A 21,857-nucleotide genomic window follows, 5' to 3' on the forward strand; every position below is an offset into this window, starting at 1 on the left:
ATTGATTTATTTCTCCCTCTCTTCTTCTCTCTAAACCAAGAGTACACAAAGAAAGCCTTAAGATGTCAACCAATATCCTTTCCTCTGAAAGTGAGAGTCGCTCAGTCGTGTCCAGTTCTTTGCAACCGCATGGACTATACAGTCCATGGAATTCTCCAGGCCAGACTACTGGAGTGGGTAGCTGTTTTCTTCTCAAGGGGATCTTCCCAACCCAGAGATCTAACCCAGGTCTCCTGCATTGCAGGTGGATTCTTTACCAGCTGAGCCACTGAATCTGATGAAACCTCAGCTCAAGAATTCTAGTTAAGTATGAACTTTTGCAGAGACTAATCCCATGTATCTTCCTACTTTCCCATTTCAACTTTGTGTTTATGGTGGTGTCCTAAGACCACTCCTTGGGATGAGCTCTCTGCATCCACGTTATTTCTCTGAAAGGACCTCTCTATCCTAGACTCAGCTGAGCTTATCTCTCTGCTGTCCTTTAGCACCCATTGAAAGGTTGCTCAGCTTACATATACCTCTCACAAAGTGTGTTAGCTTTATCTAGCTGCTGTAACAAAGTATCCTAAATTCAGTGGCTTGAAACAAAGCCCATTTATCATCTCACAGGTTTGTAGGTCAAAAGTCTGGATGAGCTCAGCTGCTTTCTCTGAGCCAACAGAGCCAACATTAAGTTGTGTTACTCTGTGGAGACTCTAGAGGAGAATCTATTTTCAAACTCATTCAGGTTATTAGAACAATTCAGTCTCATGTGGTTGTAGGACTATGGTCCCTATTTCCTTGCTGGCTGCTGCCCAAAGGTCATGCTTAGCATTCTTAGCTTCAAGAGATCATCTGCTTGGTGTGTGGCTTCCTTCAAAGCCAGCAATGCTGGGTTGAATACTTCTCACTCTTCAAATCTCTCTGCCTCATCTCCTCTTTGCTTTCCTTTTCTGACACACCTCTCTGATTCCAGCAGAAGTTTCTGTAATTTTAAGGACTCAAGTGATTAGGTTGGGCCCACCCAATAAACCAGAATTATCTCCTTATTTTAAGGCCTTTAATTTTAATCATATCTTCAAAACTCCTTTCCATTGATGACTAGATTAGTGTTTGATTAAACAACCAGAGGAATGAAATTTGGGAGGAGAGTATCTTTTGGAAGTAACACAGAGAAACCACACAGAAATTTCCATGGTCATCCTCATCCGAATTTTGCAGAACTGAGCAGTTTCTCACTGGTCATTGGTCTTCTGTTTCAGGAAACAGAAGACCTGAGAACAACCTGTTTTGCCCTTTTCTTAAGCAATGCAAACCAGGAAGATGCCTCTTTCATCTTGGAATGAAGAGATAGTAAAAAGGTAACCTGTTTTTTAAACCCTTGCTTTGTCATATACTACCTGGAGTTCCAAACCCATCTACAGGTCCTTTGCTTCATCTGTAAAATGGGACTCAAAAAAACTAGTCATCTCTCAGGGCTTCCATGAAGATTAAGGTGAAGCTACTGCTATAAAAGCACTTGATATAATGTTGAGCTATTTGTAAATGACAATGTTTATGATTATACCTCTTTAGAATAACTTGATATAAATAGCACAGAGTACATGGAAACATATTAGTGTGATAATAACTGTACAGAATATTAATCATTTAAATTTCTACCCACTCGTAAACATACATACACATATGCTTACAAAAATGTATGAACACAACAGCTCCTAACCTGAAATCTTTTTTTAAATGTTTACTATAATTTTATTATTTTTTTAAATATTTTATTTATTTATTTGGCTCTCTCAGTCTTAGTTGCATCATGAGGGATCTTCAGTTGCAGTGTGCAAACTCTTAGTTGGGGCCTATGAGATCTATTCCCTCACCAGGGATTGAATCCAGGCTCCCTGCCTTGGGAGCATGGCGTCTGAGCCAGTGAACCATCAGGGAAGTCCCCTATCCTGAAATCTTGACACTCGGGTTGTTTGTGATCAGTCGTGGAACAGGACAAAAGTAATTTGACATTCAAAATACATGTTCAGATTCTTGACATTCAAATATATGTTGCCTATAATATAATATATACAGTACTGGGAAACCTTACATTCTGCAAAATTATGACTAAAATAGTAAGACAGTGAAACACACAAGAGAGAAGTAAGCCACTTAGTATCTATGTAACATTTTAACTAGAGCACTGACAGAAGAAGGATGAAAGCTTTTAACCAAAATATAAGCCAAACCAGAATGCTAAATTGCTAATGCATAAGGAAATATTACTGTTAAATATAAGATCCAAAAAATGAAAATAATGATAGAAAAAAGTTTTTTAAGTGATGGTAGAGGCTGCTAGGTTTGGAGATAAAAACCAACATGTAACTATATAATAAGACATAACTATATATAAGGCGTAAATATATAATAAGAACTTCTGAGATAGAGTATATGGCCAGTACAAGATGATGCTCAGGTTTATATATCCATTATCTATTGTTGTAAAACAAACCCCAAATGTAGTTGTTTAACAACAATTTATTATTTGCAGGAAATCTGAAGGTCTACTGACTGGTTTTACAGATCTGAGCCAGGCTTGGTTGATATCAGTTGGACTCACTGGTGCATCTTAAATCGGTTAGCAGGTCATCAACAGTCTGGCTGATTTAAGGAGACCTCAAATGAGATAACTCTTCTCTGCTTCAAGTGATTTTTCGTTCTTCAGTAGGTTAGTCTAGGCTCATTCACATAATAGCCACATTGTTTTAAGAGAACAAATGGAATTATAAAAGATCCCTTGAGGCCTAGCCTTGGAAATGGCTATGGTTACTTCTGATACCACTGACTGGCTAAAGCAAGCCATGAAGCCATTCCAGGTTCAAGGGGCATGGAAACAGACTTCTGCTCATGCTGGAGGGAGCTCCGAAATATAAAACTGACATTGCAAAGATATGGATACAGCATGAGGGGTGATGGAGAATTGGGTTCAGTTTTTAAAAATATTTGTTTATTTGTGTGGCTGCGGGGTCTCAGGTACAGCGTGGGGAATCTTTCCCTGTGGTGCATGGGCTCTAGTTGTGTCTCAGGGGCTCAGGAGCTGCAGCCGCACAGGCTTACTTGCTCCACAGCGTGTGGGACCCCAGTTCCGTGACCAGTGACCAAACCCATGTCCCCTGCACTGCAAGGTGGATTCTTAACCACTGGACCACCAGGGAAGTCCCTGGGTTCATTTCTTGCAACCCATAAATCAACAGGTCAACAGGCCCGGGATATATAATATAATAATATTATATTCCTTTATCTGGATTCTTCTGTGGCCACTAGGTGGTATGAAACACTAATGAACTAGAAAACATATATATATATATATATATCACATATGAAAAAGCGTTACCTCTATGTTTTGTTGGCAGTATTCCCTTATTTATAATCACATATGGACTAATTCCGATTATAAAAACATATGTTGTAGCAGAACAGACCACCAAGATTTGTAAATGATTTGTTTTACTAAACACATTTGAAGGAAGTTTCAAGGTTATCTGTGCAATTAAGAACCATCTCTCTTACTTGCATTCCACTACATTTCCTTGACTTGGAAACAGACACGCGAAGTTTACAGCCTGAGCAGAGATTCCCAACCTCAACACGGTTGAGGTGGATGTGTTAATGTCTTGGGCCAGGTAACTTTGTTGTGTGGAATTGTTCTGTGTGTTATAGGACATTTAGCAGCATCTGCCCACTAGCATGCTTCCAGGTTGATAGTGAAAGTGAAAGTCGTTCCACCATGTCCAACTCTTTGTGACCCCATGGACTATACAGTCCATGGAATTCTCTGGGGAAGAATACTGGAGTGGGTAGATGTTACCTTCTCCAGGAGATCTTCCCAATCCAGGAATCGAACCCAGGTCTTCCGCACTGCAGGCAGATTCTTTACCAGCTGAGCCACAAGGGAAGCCCATGCTTCCCAGGTTCAGAAAACCAAAAATATCCCCAGACACTGCCAAATGTCTCCTGGGATGGGTGAGGGGGTGGGGGTAGGATGGGACCACAATCACCACTCCCCATTGAAACCCACCGGACTAATAACATCAGGAAATGTACATAACCCACAGCCTATTGTAACTATGTCACAACTATGCATTAGTTTCTGGAAATGTGTCTTCAGGTAAATATCATCCATTAATATGTTACAGTAATGAAAAATTGAGGATCACATGCTTGGGGAAACTGTAACTGTTTTTAGAGGAGAATAATAGTTCTCTCTGGATATTACTTTACATAGGGAGGGAGCACTAGTCACACCCCTGGCTTTTTCCCATACTCTTACTCTCATATTTTTAAAAAAAAAAGATTAATTAATCTATTTTTGGCAGCATTGGGTCTTAGCTGTGGCACACGGGCTCTTCCATTGCTCTTCATTTCAGCACGCTGGCTTCTCTCTAATTGTGGTCCTTTAGAGCTTTACAGCAGGCAGGTTCAATAGCTGCGGGGTGCGGGCTCTGTTGCCCCACGGCCTGTGGGATCTGAGCCCCCTGACCAGGGATTGAACCCACGTCCCCTGCAATGGAAGTTGGATTCTTAACCACTGCACCACCAGGGAAGTCCCTCCTCTCACTCTTAAGTGATTACTGAGTGTTCCCAGTTCCTATCCGTCGTCTTTACTCTTGAGAGCAAACTGCTCCTTCTGCTGCTCTGTTCTTGCAGGGGTTAGGGGTTTGAGCAGCAGGCTTTAAAGCCTCCAGGCGATAGGATAGAGGATGAATGTTAATACAAGAAGGGTTGTAATCTAGTGCATTGGTCAAGATAATTGGTAAATAGTGAAATTTGGTTCAGGGTAAAATACTTATAAGGTGACTGAGCATTTCAATTAGTCAAGGCACATGACTTTAGTGGCCTCAAGCAAACAAGGCAGCTGGCTTTTACAGTTGTTTGGTTAACTTTTACCAGTTTTAACCAGGGTAGATGGTATTAGGCCTTAAGCGATTGCATGTAGGATTTTGTCCATTATGGGATGTTACAGCTTAAGGCATCTTTGTCCCCAGGCAAGTGGCTTATTTTTTTTTTTTATAGAAACAACTGAATGTGCTACGTCTGAAGGAAAAAGCATTGACCTGCTTATTTTAAGCAAAAGTAAATGGTCAGCACAAATGAGAGTTGCAGGCTTCAGCAAAGAATTATGCCTCTTCTCTTAGGAAGTGTATAGACTTCAGCCCCAGAAAAGGTACAGGGAAAGGTCCTCAAGGAAGATTTGGGGCCTCAGGTCCAGCAAAGATGGAGGTTGTCCTGAGTCCACCAGAGAGACAGCAGTAACAGCACCAGGATTAGTAGAGACACAGGCTACGGGACCACTATGGGTCAGAGCTGGTCAATTTCATATGAAAGCAAACCCTTTCTTCTCAAGAAGGAGGTTCCTTTAGGCCTGAGCAGTTTCATACCATGAGGCCACAATGGGCCAAGCACGAAAATATTTGCATATAGCAGCGTATTGATTCTTTGTCATTAGAATCATATTCTGATGATTCTAATACTTATACTCATTTCAGAACCACAGAGACAACCCATACCCATCTCAGAACCACAGAGACAGAAACACCAGGCTCAAATGGAAAATAGCAAGGAACCATTTCCCAGTGCATCAGATAGAAAAGAAAGGTACCTCCTAAGTGACAGGGGCTGCCATGAATATATTTTTCTAAATATGCAAAAGAGCAGCAATGCCTCAAATGCCACACGTAAGAGTGCTCTTTGCCCCTATCATCTAGTAAATTAAAAATACCAAAAGAGCAATCGTGAGTGCATGATATCTGCAGACAAGATCATCCCTCAAAAGAAAGGTAGACACTGAGCCAAGCTCACTCATTTTACTCTTCCTGGGACTTCCCTGGTGGGCCAGTGGTTAAGAATCCACCTTCCAATGCAGGGGACAAAGGTTCAATCCCTAGTCAGGGAACTAAGACCCCACATGCCATGGGGCAACTGAGCCAGCACACCACAAATAGAGAACAGCCCATGTACTGCAATAAAGACCCACTGCAGCCAAAAAAAATTTTTAATAATAAAAAGAGTAACCTCCCAATTAAGTTTTTAGGACATGGGTCATAGATTTTGGACAAGATACCAGAGACTGGCATTGTCTCTAGAGTGAAAGAAAAATTTTTTGCCCCATCTTTCCTCCACCATATAGATCCTACAAAGTCCATGCTGTCTCTCTTGGCAACATTACATTCATAATTCTGTCTGGGATGACTTCTTTAGAGGCTAGAATTGGATCATTTTCAAAATTTCTTGGATTTGGATCAGTGCTGTGATGATCATAAATGTCTTACTAACTCTGAATTTCTGAAAAGGATGCTCTTAAGACATTGTATTGAACAGATTCAGGTGATGGGCGCACAGCTATTCCAATGGAAGACTGTTTGGGCTTTGCTACTGAAGGAATGTTCACTCCAACCAGACAGGGATCATTCCTCTGGCTGAGATTAACCTGAATATGATATTAATTCAGGCAATGATTAAGGCCAGAGAATTTTACTTCCGAATTTAATTCTTTAGAACTTTAACATCTTTGAGCTTTCACCCGCTAAGAGGTTGGAACTTCAAAATTTATTTTCTACTCTGAATTGAGAAACATTTTTATCCAAATTTGTGGCACTTCATTTTTGGCATTTTATTGCTAGAGTATTATAATATGGCTACGTGAACTCTTTGAAGAACAGATTGACTATGCTGGACAAAATAGCTGGATAATTTGGAGTGGGAAATAATGACTTTGACATGAAGTTAATATGTTGTTTGGATCAATTTCAGAACCTTCTAGGGTCAAATATGCACTGTCCACTGTGGTTTTAGGAGTACATTCAAAGAATTAGTAGTTGATAGTTTGAAAATATCTTCATAATATTGGGAAGGAGATTGTCATAAGACATGGCAGATGTGTATGCATTAGGGAGATAGTTATACCACAGGTTGGTCAACAGTTAATTATAAAGTCTGATGTGTTAAAAGAAAAAAAGTTGGGGAATGTGGGGGTGGAGAGGAATGCATCTTCTCTGGTTCCGATGTTTCCCACCAAGAGGAGGAAGCTCTGTCACAGAAACACCACTGCATCCTTCCTCCTTCTCAGGCAACCCTCCCCAGAGAGGAGGAGGAGGATCCACTTTATTGGAAAACTTGGGAAGGGTAAAATGAGTGAGCTTGGCTCAGTGTCTACCTTTCTTTTGAGGGATGATCTTGTCTGCAGATATCATGCACTCACGATTGCTCTTAGTCTCTACACAAGCCTAACAGGTAAAGCCCTGCTAGTGTTGGTGGGGAGGAAAGTGGATGGGAGGCCACCGTTAGGGGTCCAGCAGTACTTTTCACAGGATGGGCACCTCTGCTGACTCTGAGGTTCTTTACTGGAAACCTATTTGCTTGTAAATATAAGCCGTATTTCCCAGTGTAGTCTTCTTCAGTGATAACACTGATGTTTTGGTCACTCGCTTAGGGCTTTCCTGGTGGCTCAGTGGTAAAGAATCTGCCTGCCAATGCAGGTGAGGCAAGAGATGTGGGTTCAATCCCTGGGCCAGGAAGATCCCCTGGAGAAGGAAATGGCAACCCACTCCAGTATTTTTGCCTGGAGAATCCCATGGACAGAGGAACCTTGTGGGCTACCGTTCATGGGGTCGCAAAGAGTCGTACACGACTGAGCAGCTAAAACAACAATAGTATTTACCTTAATTAGCATTATTTTGGAACAGTTCAGAACTCAGAAGAATAAAGAGAGGTGCAATTTATTGTACCTTCTCAATTTCCCAAAAACTGATAATGGTTTTTTTCTTGTTATGCTTTATGGCTTGTCTTTTTTTATGTTATTAATGTGGTTCCCAGATCCTTCCTATTTTAGCCTTCCATTCCTCACCATTCAGGATGTAAGCTGTGGTGTCCCCAGTATCCATACCCCTTTCTTCCTTCCAGTCGCTCACTGGTAAGGTTTGGCTGGGCGCGCGGTATCTAGATAGCAGCTACACTTCCCAGTCTCCTGCCCTTCGAGGTGTTGACTGTGACCAAGATATGGTAATATGATCAAAGGGATGTGAGCAGAGGCAACACGGACACTTATGAGGCATGTGTCATAGGAAAGAAGCTTTTTGTACTAAACACCTTTTTCATAGACTCAGACATTGAAATAGTAGTGGTGAGCCACCTTCAACCGTGACGCATAGACCATAACGCATCCCAGCAGTTTGGCTCAAAGCTGCAGTACACAAAGAGATAAGAAGTTTGCATCATAACACAATCCAAAGTGCTGCTTTCTTCACTAAGAAAATCTGGCTAAGAAAAGAAAAATTATCTGGACAAAGCCATGCATTTAGTCATATAGTTGTTTGGCATTATGATACAAGCTTCTTATCCCACTGCAGACCAAAGAGTTGATGGACCATATTTGAGTAGAATTTCCCAAGAGGATGGCATAGCTATGTAGCTAAAGAAATCTGGTTCCTAGAAAAGCATGCATAGAGGAGGCATCCTATTCCCAGGGAATACAGCTGGGACCTTTTCATGGGAGAGTAAAAAAAAAAAAAAAAAAAAAATCCCTTTTATTTAAGCTTACGTTGTTTTGTGTGTTAGCCACTCAGTCATGTCTGACCCTTTGCGACCCCATGGTTATTCTCCATTAAAACAGCTGAACTAATCCTAACGGATGCTTCTGTCAGCTGCCTTCCTCCCATTAGTCTTGCACTTTGCACTTCATCTTTAGGCTAGCCCTGTTTCATTAATGTCCTACGGAAATATATGGAACACGTCTTTTGACTCCCTCTTTACTTTTTTTCCTATCAACTTTGATATGAGTATTTGGGTAAAGAAGGAGAAGAATAAAAGTTGACTCAGATCACAATAACAATACAAAAATTATGGGGACTTCCCTGGTGGTCCAGTGGATAGGAATTCAGCTTGCAGGGGATGGTGGTTCAATTCCTGTTCAGGGAACTAAGATCCCACGTGCCACCGAGCAGCTAAGGCTGTGTGCCACAGCTAATGAAGCCTGTGCACTCTAAAGCCTCCACACCACAACTAGAGGGTCCGGGGTCTGCAACACAAGGTCCCATATGACACAGTGAATATCCTTCATATCTCAACTAAGACCCGAGGCAGCCAAGTAAATAAACACATATTTTTTAAAAATACAGAAATTATGATGCAGAGGACTTTTCCTACTTGCTGTTACTCAATTGCAATGGAAAGTCCTCATCTCACATAACCATCTTTATTCTTTAGTGTAATTGGTCACTCCCTCTCTAAGACAAATACATACACATTGTATCATATACAAAAGGTACCTTAAATATCTAAGGTAAGCATTTGTTAAAATAGAAATTATCACCATGAAATCAGCAGTACAAAATTGATTATTTAAATGCTGCATGGTACTCAGCTCTGATATTATCTAAGCAAGGCCTGGAGGAAGATGTCTAGGGCCTTGAGAACAAATGATTTCATATAGTCCTTGATTTATGAATTTATTATTATTAAATCATAAAAATTTTAGACAGCCAAAGTGTTAGTCACTCAGCGTCCAACTCTTTGCAACCGCATGGACTGTAGCTTTCCAGACTCCTCTGTTCATGGAACTCTCCAGGCAAAAACATTGGAGTGGATTGCCATGCTCTCCTCCAGGGGATATTCCTGACCCAGGGATCCAACCTGGGTATCCTACATTGGCAGGCAGATTCTTTACCATCTGAGCCACCAGGGAAGCCCCAAGAAGACAAGTCAAAATAATTCAACCTACAGAGCAAGTAGCTTTAGAATCTCAGAGAAACATATCTGTGCTGGAAAACTGTCTTTATCCAAAGTAGGCCAGAACTATAGTACAGAGCAGATGAATTTCTAACACATTTGACATTCCATGTTTAGTTTTCTATTTCTTTACCTTACCATAAGTTAGTATAGTCCAGCATCAAGGAGTCTGCCTTTAGTTTTGGCAATTTGATTTTTGTTCCTGTAATGATTGAGTGACTTCACTTTCACTTTTCCCTTTCATGCATTGGAGAAGGAAATGGCAGCCCACTCCAGTGTTCTTGCCTGGAGAATCCCAGGGACTGGGGAGCCTGGTGGGCCGCCGTCTATGGGGTCGCACAGAGTCTGACACGACTGAAGCGACTTAGCAGCAGCAGCAGCAGCAATGACACTACAGTGGAGTCTGGAGACTCCAAGCTCAGGTGCAGCCACGACCAGAGAATCACCCACACGCTCCTAGCCACAGCTGGCTCCCTAAGTGCGCTCCTAGCGGTGAGGAGAGCAAGCTTCGGCAAATGGATAGTGAGTATGTTCAGAGAGCCTGCTGAAATCTGTGTGCCTAGGAAAGACCACAAGAAGCATTCAGCAACATCCTCATGGACGTCAGCTGGAGGCTGTGGGCACCCAGCCTGATGTGTCACGGGATCAAGAAAAGATATACAATGGATATCTGAAAAGATGCGCAGTATCACTAATCATCAGGGAGATGCAAATCAAAGCCACAGTGCAGTGTCACTCTCACTTGGTAGAATAGCTGTTATCGAAAAGACGAGAGACAGCCAGTGTTGGTAAGGATGTGGAGGAAAGGGAAGCTTCTATACTGTTGGTGGGGATGTAGATCGGTGCAGCCACTATTCAAAACGGTAATGCAGCTCCTCAAAAAATTAAAACGAGAACTACCATGTCATCCAGTAGTCTCACTTCTGGGTGTATATTTAAGGGAAATAAAATCAAGATCTCAAAGAGATATCTGTACTCAGGTTCACTGCAGCATCACTTCACGATAGCCCAGATATGGAAATAACCTAAGTGCCTAAGAACCAGTGGATAGGGAGGATGTGGTGTATATATACAATGGAGTACTTGGCCATAAGAAGAAGGAAATCCATGTTTCATGACAACATGGACGAAACTATTGCTATGGGAAAGAAATCAGGCAGAGAAAGAAAAATACCATGTGGTATCCATTATAGGTGGAATCTAAGAAAAGCCAAACTTACAGAGAGAGCAGAATAATGGTTGCCAGAGGCTGAGGATGAGAGAAATGGGGAGATGTGGGTCAAAGGGTCCAAGCTTCCAGTTAAAAGATAAGTCCTGGGGATCTGATGCCCACATGGTAACCATGGTTACCAGTACTGTATTATATAACTGACATTTGCTAAGGGAGTAGATCTTAGCCGTTCTTACCACACACACACAAGGGTAATTATGTGAGGTGCTGGGGGTGTTAACCCCCTTGTGGTAGTCATTTTGCAATAGATAAATGTATCAAATCATCACAATGTACACCTTAAATGTATACAACCTTCCTGTGAATTATTATCTCAGTAAAGCTGGAACAAAAAAAGATTCAAAATTAGAAGACTGAGAGGAAGCGGCAGCGGAAATCGGCTCTCAGAGACGACAGCTGAACAGAGCTGGACTAGAAAGCTGGAATGGCATTCCACTTGGAAGCATGGCTTAAGAGGACACCAAAAATTGCAATAATCTTGAGGAGTAACATTTCAATAGAATACTTTAAAAATCAAAATGCAAAAATAAAAAATCCACAATGAACAAAATATCAAAACATTTTTTAATTTTTTTAAGATTTTTCTTGATGACCATTAAAAAAAAATCTTTATTGAATTTGTTACATTACTTGTTTTATGTTTTGGTTTTTTGGTTGAGAGGCATATGGGATCTTAACCTCCCAATCTAGGATCAAACCTGCACCCCTGCACTGGAAGGCAAGTTCTTAACCACTGGACTACCAGGGAAGTCCCAACATCAAAATTTTAAATAAAAACATGTTCCAACCCCGTACTTGTACTGCCATACCTCATTTGCCGCATCCTAGCCCTCGTTCTACTGGATTTTATCTTTATTTAAAATTCTGACATTTTTGTTCACAATAGAATTTTTTGTATTAACTTTGATTCTTAAAAATATTGCATTGAAATATTAGTTTTCCTGATTACTGAATTTATCGGTGCCCTCTCACATTTATACCTGTAGGTAGTGCCTCGTTTACTCCACCTAGGTCCCAGCCCCGAACTAGCCCCTTCCATAGTCAGAACATAAACTTGCCCTGTTATTTTAGAAAAGTCATTTCTTGCTATTTATTTAATTCCATAAAATAGAAGATTCCGACTTGATGATTTCCAACAGCGCATCTAGCTCTGACATTTTCCAGGTGGTCTGGTCGGGCCCTCAGAGAAGGAGCCTTAGAGAGTTGGGGAATTATATGTAGACTCGTATCATCAAGCTGAGCCTTGCAGGGGAAGCAGAGCTGATGGGTGAAGAGGGAGAGAGAGTTGAAAGCTGACAGCTGATTCCAGGTGCCTTACTGAGTTCCATACATTTAGGGCTTTGATTTTCCTCTGCTTCCTAGAAACTGAGACAAACATTTAAGCAACGCTGGCGTGAGATGGCAAAGGACAGGATGAGTCCCTGAGCAGCAGTTAAATGTCACTCTCGAGCCCTGGTATTTGAAACACAAATGGAGCACCCAAGTGTAGGAAGTCACAACGACTCTCTGGTGGGTGCTAAAAAGGCTCGTTTTACATCTCGGGCCACCTTCCAAGGGGGCAGTCCTCAGCACTGCACAAAGTTCTTCCATCATTTCTCACTCCACTGATGACTCCTGCCTGGTTATTGGTTTGGTTTTTCAGTTGACTAGATTTCAAGCTATTGAAAAGCAATCAGGGTGCGAGGACTAGGTCTCAGAGCTGAGCTGGAGTGAATTTAATTGGCTGTGAGATGCTCCAGCTGAGAAGCAAGGCGGGCGGGGTAGTTCCAGAATGCTGACGCGCTGATGGAGCTGTAATGAGGCAGGAAGAACATGGCTTCAAGGGTGCTTCCAAATGGGTTTCTTTTGTTGAAATGAAGTCAGGAAAAGCAGGAGAGAGCCCTTCAAATTGTGTTTTCACGCTTGAAAATGACAATGGCCACCACTAATGCATGTCCGTGAATTGGAGGGAACCTGGAAGAACGTGCAGCTCAGAATATGTGGGAAAGTGACCCCCATGTCTAACACACCTGTTCAGCTTTTCTCTCTTGTCGCTTCCACTCTTGCCTGTAGGACGAAGTAACATGAACAAAATGTGTTTGTGTCAGTAAAGGAATTGAAAGTTAGTGGCTTCTTCTTGTTTCAGATCTATAGACATGGAATGAAAGGCAAGCAATATTTGAGCAAAGCAAAGGCATAACCATGTTCTAGTGTGTGGAGGGGGTGTTTCCCAGGTGGCGCTAGTGGTAAAGAACCTGCTTGCCAATGCAGGGGACATAAGAGATACGGGTTCAATCCCCGGGCCGGGAAGATCCCCTGGAGAAGGAAATGGCAACCCACTCCAGTATTCTTGCCTGGAGAATCCCATGGACAGAGGAGCCTGGTAGAACACGGTCCATGGGATCGCAAAGAGTCAGACACGACTGAGCAACTGACATGTTCGCTTTTCACTTCTAAACTGAGTCAGAGGTCAAAATAAACCTGATAATAAAAAGGACAAAGAAATACCAAGGAAAGAAAATGTAGGGAGCATTCAGTAGCCCTATAATGTATTATCAACAATGACAAACATAATACAAAAATGTGCTTAGATAGTCAGAGAAATAGGAAAATTAATCCATAATCAAGCAAGAAAAGAAGTCAATAGACACAGATACCAAGATAATCCAGTTATTATAATTAGCATAAAAAACCTTTAGAAGAAGCTAATGCGAAATATGTTCCTGGACCTAAAGATGATTATAATGAGAGAACATATGGAGAAGCTAAAACAGCAAAAATAGAAATAAACCCCAAAGAAATAATCAAATAGAAATTTTAGATCTGAAAAACCATAATCTGGACATAGAAATTTATGGTGGTTTAGTTGCTAAGCCATGCTCGACTCTTTGTGACCACATGGACTACAGCCCACCAGGCTTCTCTGTCCAGGGGATTTTCCAGGCAAGAATACTGGAATGGGTTGCCATTTCCTTCTCCAGGGGATCTTCCCAATCCAGGGATTGAATCTGAGTCTCCTGCTTGGCAGGGGGATTCTTTACCACTAAGCCCATAGAAATTCATAGATTGGGGCTTAACAGCAGGCTTGATATTGCAAAATCAGGGGTCATGAACAAATTAGTAGAAATTCTCCAACCTTAAGAATAAAGGGGGAAGAAAGACCAAACAATGAACAAAACCTTTGTAGAGAAAGCAAGTCCTATCTTCAAGGGATAGCTCTTTATTTTTTTCCTTTTGCAGCACTAAGCTTCCACTGGAGAAGTCAATGGCACCCCATTAAAATCCCATGGACGGAGTAGCCTGGTAGGCTGTAGTCCATGGGGTCACTAAGAGTCGGACATGACTGGGCGACTTCACTTTCACTTTTCACTTTCCTGCATTGGAGAAGGAAATGGCAACCTACTCCAGTGTTCTTGCCTGGAGAATCCCAGGGACAGGGGAGCCTGGTGGGCTGCCGTCTATGGGGTCGCACAGAGTGGGACACGACTGAAGCGACTTAGCAGCAGCAGCAGCAGCAGCAGCAGCACAGCATGTGGGATTTTAGTTCCCTGACCCAGGGTTGAACCCATACCCCCTGCATCGGCAGCCCAGAGTCTACTGGACCACCAGGAAAGTCCCAAGGGATGACTCCTTGTTTTGGTTCAGTGTTTATAAGCACCGTCCCATTTAATTCTCACAATAACTCTGTAAGTACCATTCTTTCTATTTTGTAAATGGGAAAATTGAGACAAAAAAGTGTGACTTGCCCAAGTTCCAAGGCAGGATTTAAGTCCAGATGTTCAGAACCTCATCTGCTTTACTTTCCTTATGGGTTCCTCTTTGGTGCCAGATCCTCACTCTTTAGTATCTTTTATTCCCTGTCTGCCTATTTAATGTTCCTGATCCTCAGAACCTCCACTTCCATCTGGAGGAATCCACGGGAGAGCCCACAGTCAACCATTACCTCTACCTTCCCCGAAATTTATCTCCCTGGCACTGACTTATTAAGAATAAAGTTGTCAGAGCCAATGAAGGAGACATCTTGGTGACCTGACAGCCTATTCCAGACTGATTTCTATTGTGACAAGTTATTAAATGGTTTTGCAGTGCTCTTTCACCCTCACATAATTTAACTGGGATAAGACAGATGTAGCTCCCACCTCATAAGACACTGTATTAAAAGCTTATATTGCATACATTATTAATTTTTCATTTGAACATTCGTTATATTTATGGTAGGCACATTGCCAGATGCGGGGAATAATACCAGAGTGTATAAGACCCCTGCTTTCATTAAAATGTATAGTTATATTCAGCCTAATTTAATCTTCAAATCAAGTCTATCTCTGTCAGGGAGGAATCATTATTCTCACTTTACAGATTCAAAAACTGAGCCTTTCAGAAGCTTGACCTGCTTAAAGTAATATAGAGAGTAAATAAATGTAGCCCAAATGCAAACCCAGCTGTATCTGATTCAAAATCAGGCGCTCTTAAGAACTCTCCTTGTTAATGATCTCAAAAAGATAATGAAAATGGCAAAATAGAAAATTTTAAAGTATAAATCAGGATGGGAATGTAGCCAGGCTAGTCTTGATAATAATTATCACCTAAGTCAGCATCTACTGGGTGCTTTTCTACACCTTTAAGATACATTGTCTTTCATAGCCTTTCAAAATAACATCACGGTGTAGACTCCCAAAGGCACGAGTGGTAAAGAGCATGCCTGCCGATGCAAGAGACATGAATTTGATCCCTTGATTGGGAAGATCCCCTGGAGGAAGGCATGGCAATCCACTCCAGTATTCTTGCCTGGAGAATCCCATGGATAGAGTAGCCTGGTGGGCTTTAGGTCATGGGGTCGCAAAGAGTCAGACACAACTGAGCGACTTAGAGGGCACACACGTAGATATTACAGTTCTCATTTACACATTGGAAAACCACAGTTCAGAAGGATTCAGGAATTTTTCTCAAAGTCAGATAGTAAAGAACTAGAACACCTGGGATTCAAGCATAGGCCCGCCCAAGTCTTGATCCAAGACTTGGATCCAAGATCCAAGATCCAAGTCTTGATCTTTACTAAGACACACTGTCATGCTTGGTCCTGCTTGTCCAAGTCACAAGTACTAGGGGCACACTCCCTTCCTCCACTTCCTTTCCAGACTCCACACGCCCTGTCCTTAAGGCATCTCAAACTGAGAGATTCACTGAGAGATGACTCAGCACTGGATTTGAAATCAGAGATTCCCACCCTGATCCTAGTCCTGCCACTACCCTTGGCCAATGGCCTTTCCCTCCCTGGGTCTCACCAGTTTTCTGGTCTGGTAATCTGGTCACCAGGGCTTCCCTGGTGGCTCAGAAGGTAAAGAATCTGCCTGCAATGCAGGAGACCTGGGTTCGATCCCTGGGTAGGGATGATCCCCCCGGAGAAGGAAAAAGCTACCCACTCCAATATTCTTGCCTGGGAAATCCCATGGACAGGGGGACGTGGACGGCCACAGTCCATGGGGTTGCAGAGAGTTGGACATAACCGGGCAAGTAGCACTTGTGTTTTCATATTCGATGTAGTCGCCAAGAGGTATGGAGCAGGTATAGCTTTCTAGACTGTGACCTACTGATTTATGAAGTTGATGATCAGCCAGGAGCTGATCAACTCCTCAACTGAGGCAGGAACAGAGAGAGTTACTATGTTGTTCAGATTCTTGGAGTTGACTTCCCTGGTGGCTCAGATGGTAAAGCATCTGTCTACAATGTGGGAGACCCAGGTTCAATCCCTGGGTTGGGAAGATCCCCTGGAGAAGGAAATGGCAACCCACTCCAGGACTATTGCCTGGAAAAGCCCATGGACAGAGAAGCCTGGTAGGCTACAGTCCATGGGGTCACTAAGAGTCAGACAGGACTGAGTGACTTCACTTTCTTTCTTTCAGATTTTCGGAAGGATGCCAAGGGAGGCAACTTTCAGTGTCTGTGTCAAGAGAGGGGACCAGCAGCTGAGAAGCCACCGCATCTGTCGGGAAGGGGCCAGAACCAGGACTGTGTGTAACTAACAGGGAGGACAGTTGTGGGGACCAAGCATGGTAAGGAGCCTTGCATCTTATTGGGCTTATCCTGCTAAAGTTTCTGTTAAAAGTGTTTTGCTAAATAGACATTTCTCCAAAGAAGACATATAGGTGGCCAAGAAGCACATGGAAACATGCTCAGCGTTGCTATTATTAGAACGTGAATGAAAACTATAATGAGATATCTCCTCACACAGTCAGAAAGGCCATCATCTAAACATTTGCAAACAGTAAGCTCTGAAGAGGATGCGGAGAAAAGGGAGCCCGGGTAGACTGTTGGTGGGAATGCAAACTGATGCAGCCACCAGGGAGAACAGTGTGGAGGGTCCTTAAAAAACTAAAAATAGAGCTACCCTGCTATGCTATGCTATGCTATGCTAAGTCACTTCAGTTGTGTCCCACTCTGTGCGACCCCATAGACGGCAGCCCACCAGGCTCCCCTGTCCCTGGGATTCTCCAGGCAAGAACACTGGAGTGGGTTGCCATTTCCTCCTCCAATGCATGAAAGTGAAAAGTGAAAGTGAAGTCGCTCAGTCGTGTCCGACTCTTAGCGACCCCATGGATTGCAGCCTAACAGGCTCCTCCATCCATGGGATTTTTCAAGCAAGAGTACTGGAGTGGGGTGCCATTGCATCCTGCAATCCCATTCCTGGGTGTATATCCAGAGTATATCCAGAGAAAAACCATGGTTTACAAGGATACATGCACCCCAGTGTTCATTGCAACACTGTTTACAATAACAAAGACATAGAAGCAACCTGAATGTCCATCCACAGAGGAATGGATAAAGAAGATGTGGTACATATACACAATGGAATATTACTCAGCCGTTTAAAAGAATGAAATAATGCCATTTGCAGCAACATGGATGAACCTAGAGATTATCACACTAAGGGAAGTAAGTCAGAAAGAGAAAGACGAATGCCATATGATATTATTTATATGCAGAATCTAAAAAGAAATGATACAAATGAACTTATTTACAAAATAGAAACAGACTCACAGACTTAGAGAATGAACTATAATTACCAGGGTGTGGGTGGGGTGATAGATTGGGTGTTTGAGATTGACATGTACAATGTCAATGCTTTATTAAAAATAGGTAACCAACAAAGGTGTACTGTAGAGCACAGGGAACTGCTCAATATCCTGTAATAACCTAAATGGGAAAAGAATTTGAAAAAGAATCGCTACATATATACATCAGAGAAGGCAATGGCACCCCACTCCAGTACTCTTGCCTGGAAAATCCCATGGACAGAGGAGCCTGGTGGCTGCAGTCCATGGGGTCGCTAAGAGTTGGGCACAACTGAGCGAGTTCACTTTCACTTTTCACTTTCATGCATTGGAGAAGGAAATGGCAACCCACTCCAGTGTTCTTGCCTGGAGAATCCCAGGGACGGGGGAGCCTGGTAGGCTGCCGTCTCTGGAGTCGCACAGAGTCGGACACGACTGAAGCAACTTAACAGCAACAGCAACAGCACATATATACATATAACTGACTTGCTTTGTTGTACACATGAAACTAACACAACATTGTTAATCTAAAAAAACTAAAACCATAAATATAATATTAAAAAATAAATGGTTTGAAGCGTAGACTGCTGCATTTCTGGCAGTGTGTTTCTCAGGCTGAGAACTTGAGGGAAGAAGAATTAGCAGGTCCCCCAAAGTAACCTGAGTCCTTTGTCACGTGGACCGAGGCTCCAACACAAGAATGACACACACAGCAAATCCCAACCACCTAGGCAAGAAGTGATAAGGTTCTGAAAGCTCCATTTGTGTGAGAGAAAGAAGATTACTTACTTTTTTTATTTAGTATAGTTCTCCCACTCTACTTTCCACCCTTTTTCTGTGTCTAGTGGGTGTTGGAAGAAGCACTCTGAATCTGATCAAAGCAGTGTTTCTCCCCACTAAGCCACTGGAGGCATTTGACTTGTTGAAATTCTTTTTCAATACCTACAATTTTTGAACAATTGATGCTTTTGAACTGTGGTGTTGGAGAAGACTCCTGAGAGTCCTTTGGACAGCAAGGAGACCCAACCAGTCCATCCTAAAGGAAATCAGTCCTGAATATTCATTGGAAGGACTGATGCTGTAGCTGAAGCTCCGATACTTTGGCCACATGCTGCTGATGCTGATGAGAAAGACCCTGATGTTGAGAAAGACTGAAGGTGGGAGGAGAAGGGAGTGACAGAGGATGAGATGGTTGTATGGCATCACGACTCAATGGACATGAGTTTGAGCAAGCTTTGGAGTTGGTGATGGACAAGGAAGCCTGGCATGCTGCAGTCCAGGGGGGTCACAAAGAGTCCGATATGACTGAGCGAATGAACTGACTGACAATTTTAAAATAATTATTTCAAACGACCAAATATACAAAGAGGTGAATTTGTAGTCTGAGGAAGATCCCCTCTGAATTCCCAAAGCACACACACCACAAAGTTCTCAGGATCTCAGTTTCCTTACTTGTAAAGTGAGGTTCTCCAGACAAATCTTATATCTAAGATTCTTTCTAGTTCTGAATTCTGTAGGTTTATTAATGCATTGGAGTTCAATTACCCCAGAATGCCTGTAGGTAATTAACTTTCTCAGAGTACCAAACATAATCCAGCAGGAAATCTTAAATAGTTATCTAATCTCAGATCCCTTTGAGAATGCCAGTTAGGAACAGGGGCAGAAAATTGGAACCATGAAACAACAGCCATGATATTAATTGTCTTTGCTTATCAGTCTAAAGCAGGGCTGAGGAGAGCATCCTTTATTTGCTTTAGTTCATCAATTTCTTTTGTTTAGAGCAAGTGCACGTTCAATAGCATAAAAATGGATGTTGCTTTATTTTCTGCTAATAACATCCAAGGATGTGGCTTCATGATTGCTTTTTTGTTTCTGTTGTTTTCCAGCATTTGGAATAACTGGAACAAAAGAAAGGTTCAGAACTGTTGGAGAATGACTAACAGTGTGGAAGGCAATGCCGAGATTTTATTCTGCCTGACTCAAAACCAGAGGATCTGAAGATTGATGCCTGCGTGTGTACTGTTGCTTCAGTTGTGTCTGACTCTTTGCAGATTGTTAAGAGTCCACCCGCTATGGACTGTAGCCTGCCAGGCTCCTCTGTCCATGCGGGTTCTCCAGGCATGACTACTGGAGTGGGTTGCCATGCCCTCCTTCCCAACCCAGGGATCAAATTCGGATCTCTTATGTCTCCTGCATTGGCAGGTGGGCTCTTTACCACTAGAGCACCCTTGGAGACTGATGCCTGCCTACAGAATGCTGCCGTGAAACACTGAGAAAGGAGCCCAGAACACTTGGGACGGTGAGCTGTGAAATCAGTCAAAGAGGGACTCATCAGAGGTGCTGGTGCTGAGATGGTAGAAAGAAGTGAAGCATGGCCACGTCCTAGTTGCCAAGATCTCTGGAGCTTATGGTTTTCTAATGAGGGCCTTCAGTGTTCGCCCTGCCCTGCTAACACCCTGCACTGGAATAGAATAGCTATTTTTCAAGGCCATGCAATAAAGCCTTGCCAGAAAGCAGACACATTGAGATTAGAATCAATTACAGGGGTAAAGTGCATAGCTGAGTTCCCTTTTCATATGCCACATAGCCGTGCACCATAAATTACACCAGAATCGCAGCAGCAGCAGTGGTAAAAGCGGTCGCATTAGAAGTGGTGGGTGGAGTGGTCATTGCTGCGGTTACCCTAGTATTAAGTAAGAGGTGGAAGGTGTGTGCCCCGCTGGGGGCACTCTCCCATCCCGTCTTGGTCTTTGGTAACAGCCGTCAAGGACGGTGGGTGCTCCCCTAAAAGAAATGAAGGGGGTTAGAGTAAAGGTGCCAGGGGTCACAATAGCTACTTACATACGCTAATTTCTATACTTCTGTGGTAGGTCGTTCCAACTCTGTGTTACAAATGAGGAAACTGAGGGTCAGGAAGTTGAAATGAGCATTCTACAAATTCATACAGTTGCTAGGGGCTTCCCTGATGGCTCAGACAGTAAAGACCCCATCTGCAATGCAGGAGACACAGGAGACGCGGGTTTAATCCCCGGGTCAGGAAGGTCCGCTGGAGGAGGAAATGGCAACCCACTCCAGTATTCTTGCCTGGAGAATCCCATGGACAGAGGAGCCTGGCGGGCTACAGTCCCTAGGGTCACAAAGAGTCAGACACGACTGAACATACATGCAGCCTCCGTTGACTAAGACGTGTCACAATAACTGCTTACATACCTTGTCTAATTTCTATATTTCTGTGATAGGCAGTTTCAACTCTGTTTTACAGATGAGGAAGCTGAGGGTCAGAAAGTTGATATTAACATTCTACAAGTTCATGCAGTTGTTCAGCGGCACAGGTAGAATGAAAACCCAGAACTGCCTGGCCCCCACCACCTGCTTCATAATGCACCCTCATCTATATATATCCTCAGATTACAGGAGTGGAAATGACCTGTCTGTTACTCACTTTACCACACAGCATTGCTATCAGGTAGGTATTGTTGGGCCACCCAGGTGGCTCAGGGGTAAATAATCCGCGTGCCAATGCAAGAGACACAAGAGAGGTGGGTTCAATCCCTGGGTTGGGAAGATCCCTTGGAGAAGGAAATGGCAACCCATTTCAGTATTCTTGCCTGGAAAATTGCATGGATAGAGGAGCTGAGCAGGCTATATAGTGCATGCGTTGTGAAGAGTCAGACAGGACTGAACACGTGCCCACACACACACGCCCACACACGGACGCACACACACGCACGCACGCACGCACGCACACAGGTGTTGTTATCCCTGTTTGAGATCCACAATTTAAGTTTTAACTCCAGATGTCCTCTCGTATCCTCCCAGCATCCACACTCTGGTTGTGGGAGTCCTGT

General features: G+C 42.9%; 1 long non-coding RNA gene across 1 annotated transcript; it reads left to right on the plus strand.

Moving 5' to 3' along the window:
- The first annotated feature begins 1,140 nt into the window (after window positions 1–1,140).
- Window positions 1,141–20,692, plus strand: LOC129653837 (uncharacterized). Its single transcript, XR_008715231.1, has 3 exons — window positions 1,141–1,340; window positions 16,861–17,010; window positions 19,896–20,692. It is a non-coding gene; the product is annotated as an uncharacterized LOC129653837 (long non-coding RNA).
- The last annotated feature ends 1,165 nt before the right edge of the window (window positions 20,693–21,857 follow it).

This window comes from Bubalus kerabau, chromosome 5 (assembly GCF_029407905.1).
Source record: "Bubalus kerabau isolate K-KA32 ecotype Philippines breed swamp buffalo chromosome 5, PCC_UOA_SB_1v2, whole genome shotgun sequence".
In the NCBI taxonomy this organism is placed as follows: domain Eukaryota; kingdom Metazoa; phylum Chordata; class Mammalia; order Artiodactyla; family Bovidae; genus Bubalus; species Bubalus kerabau.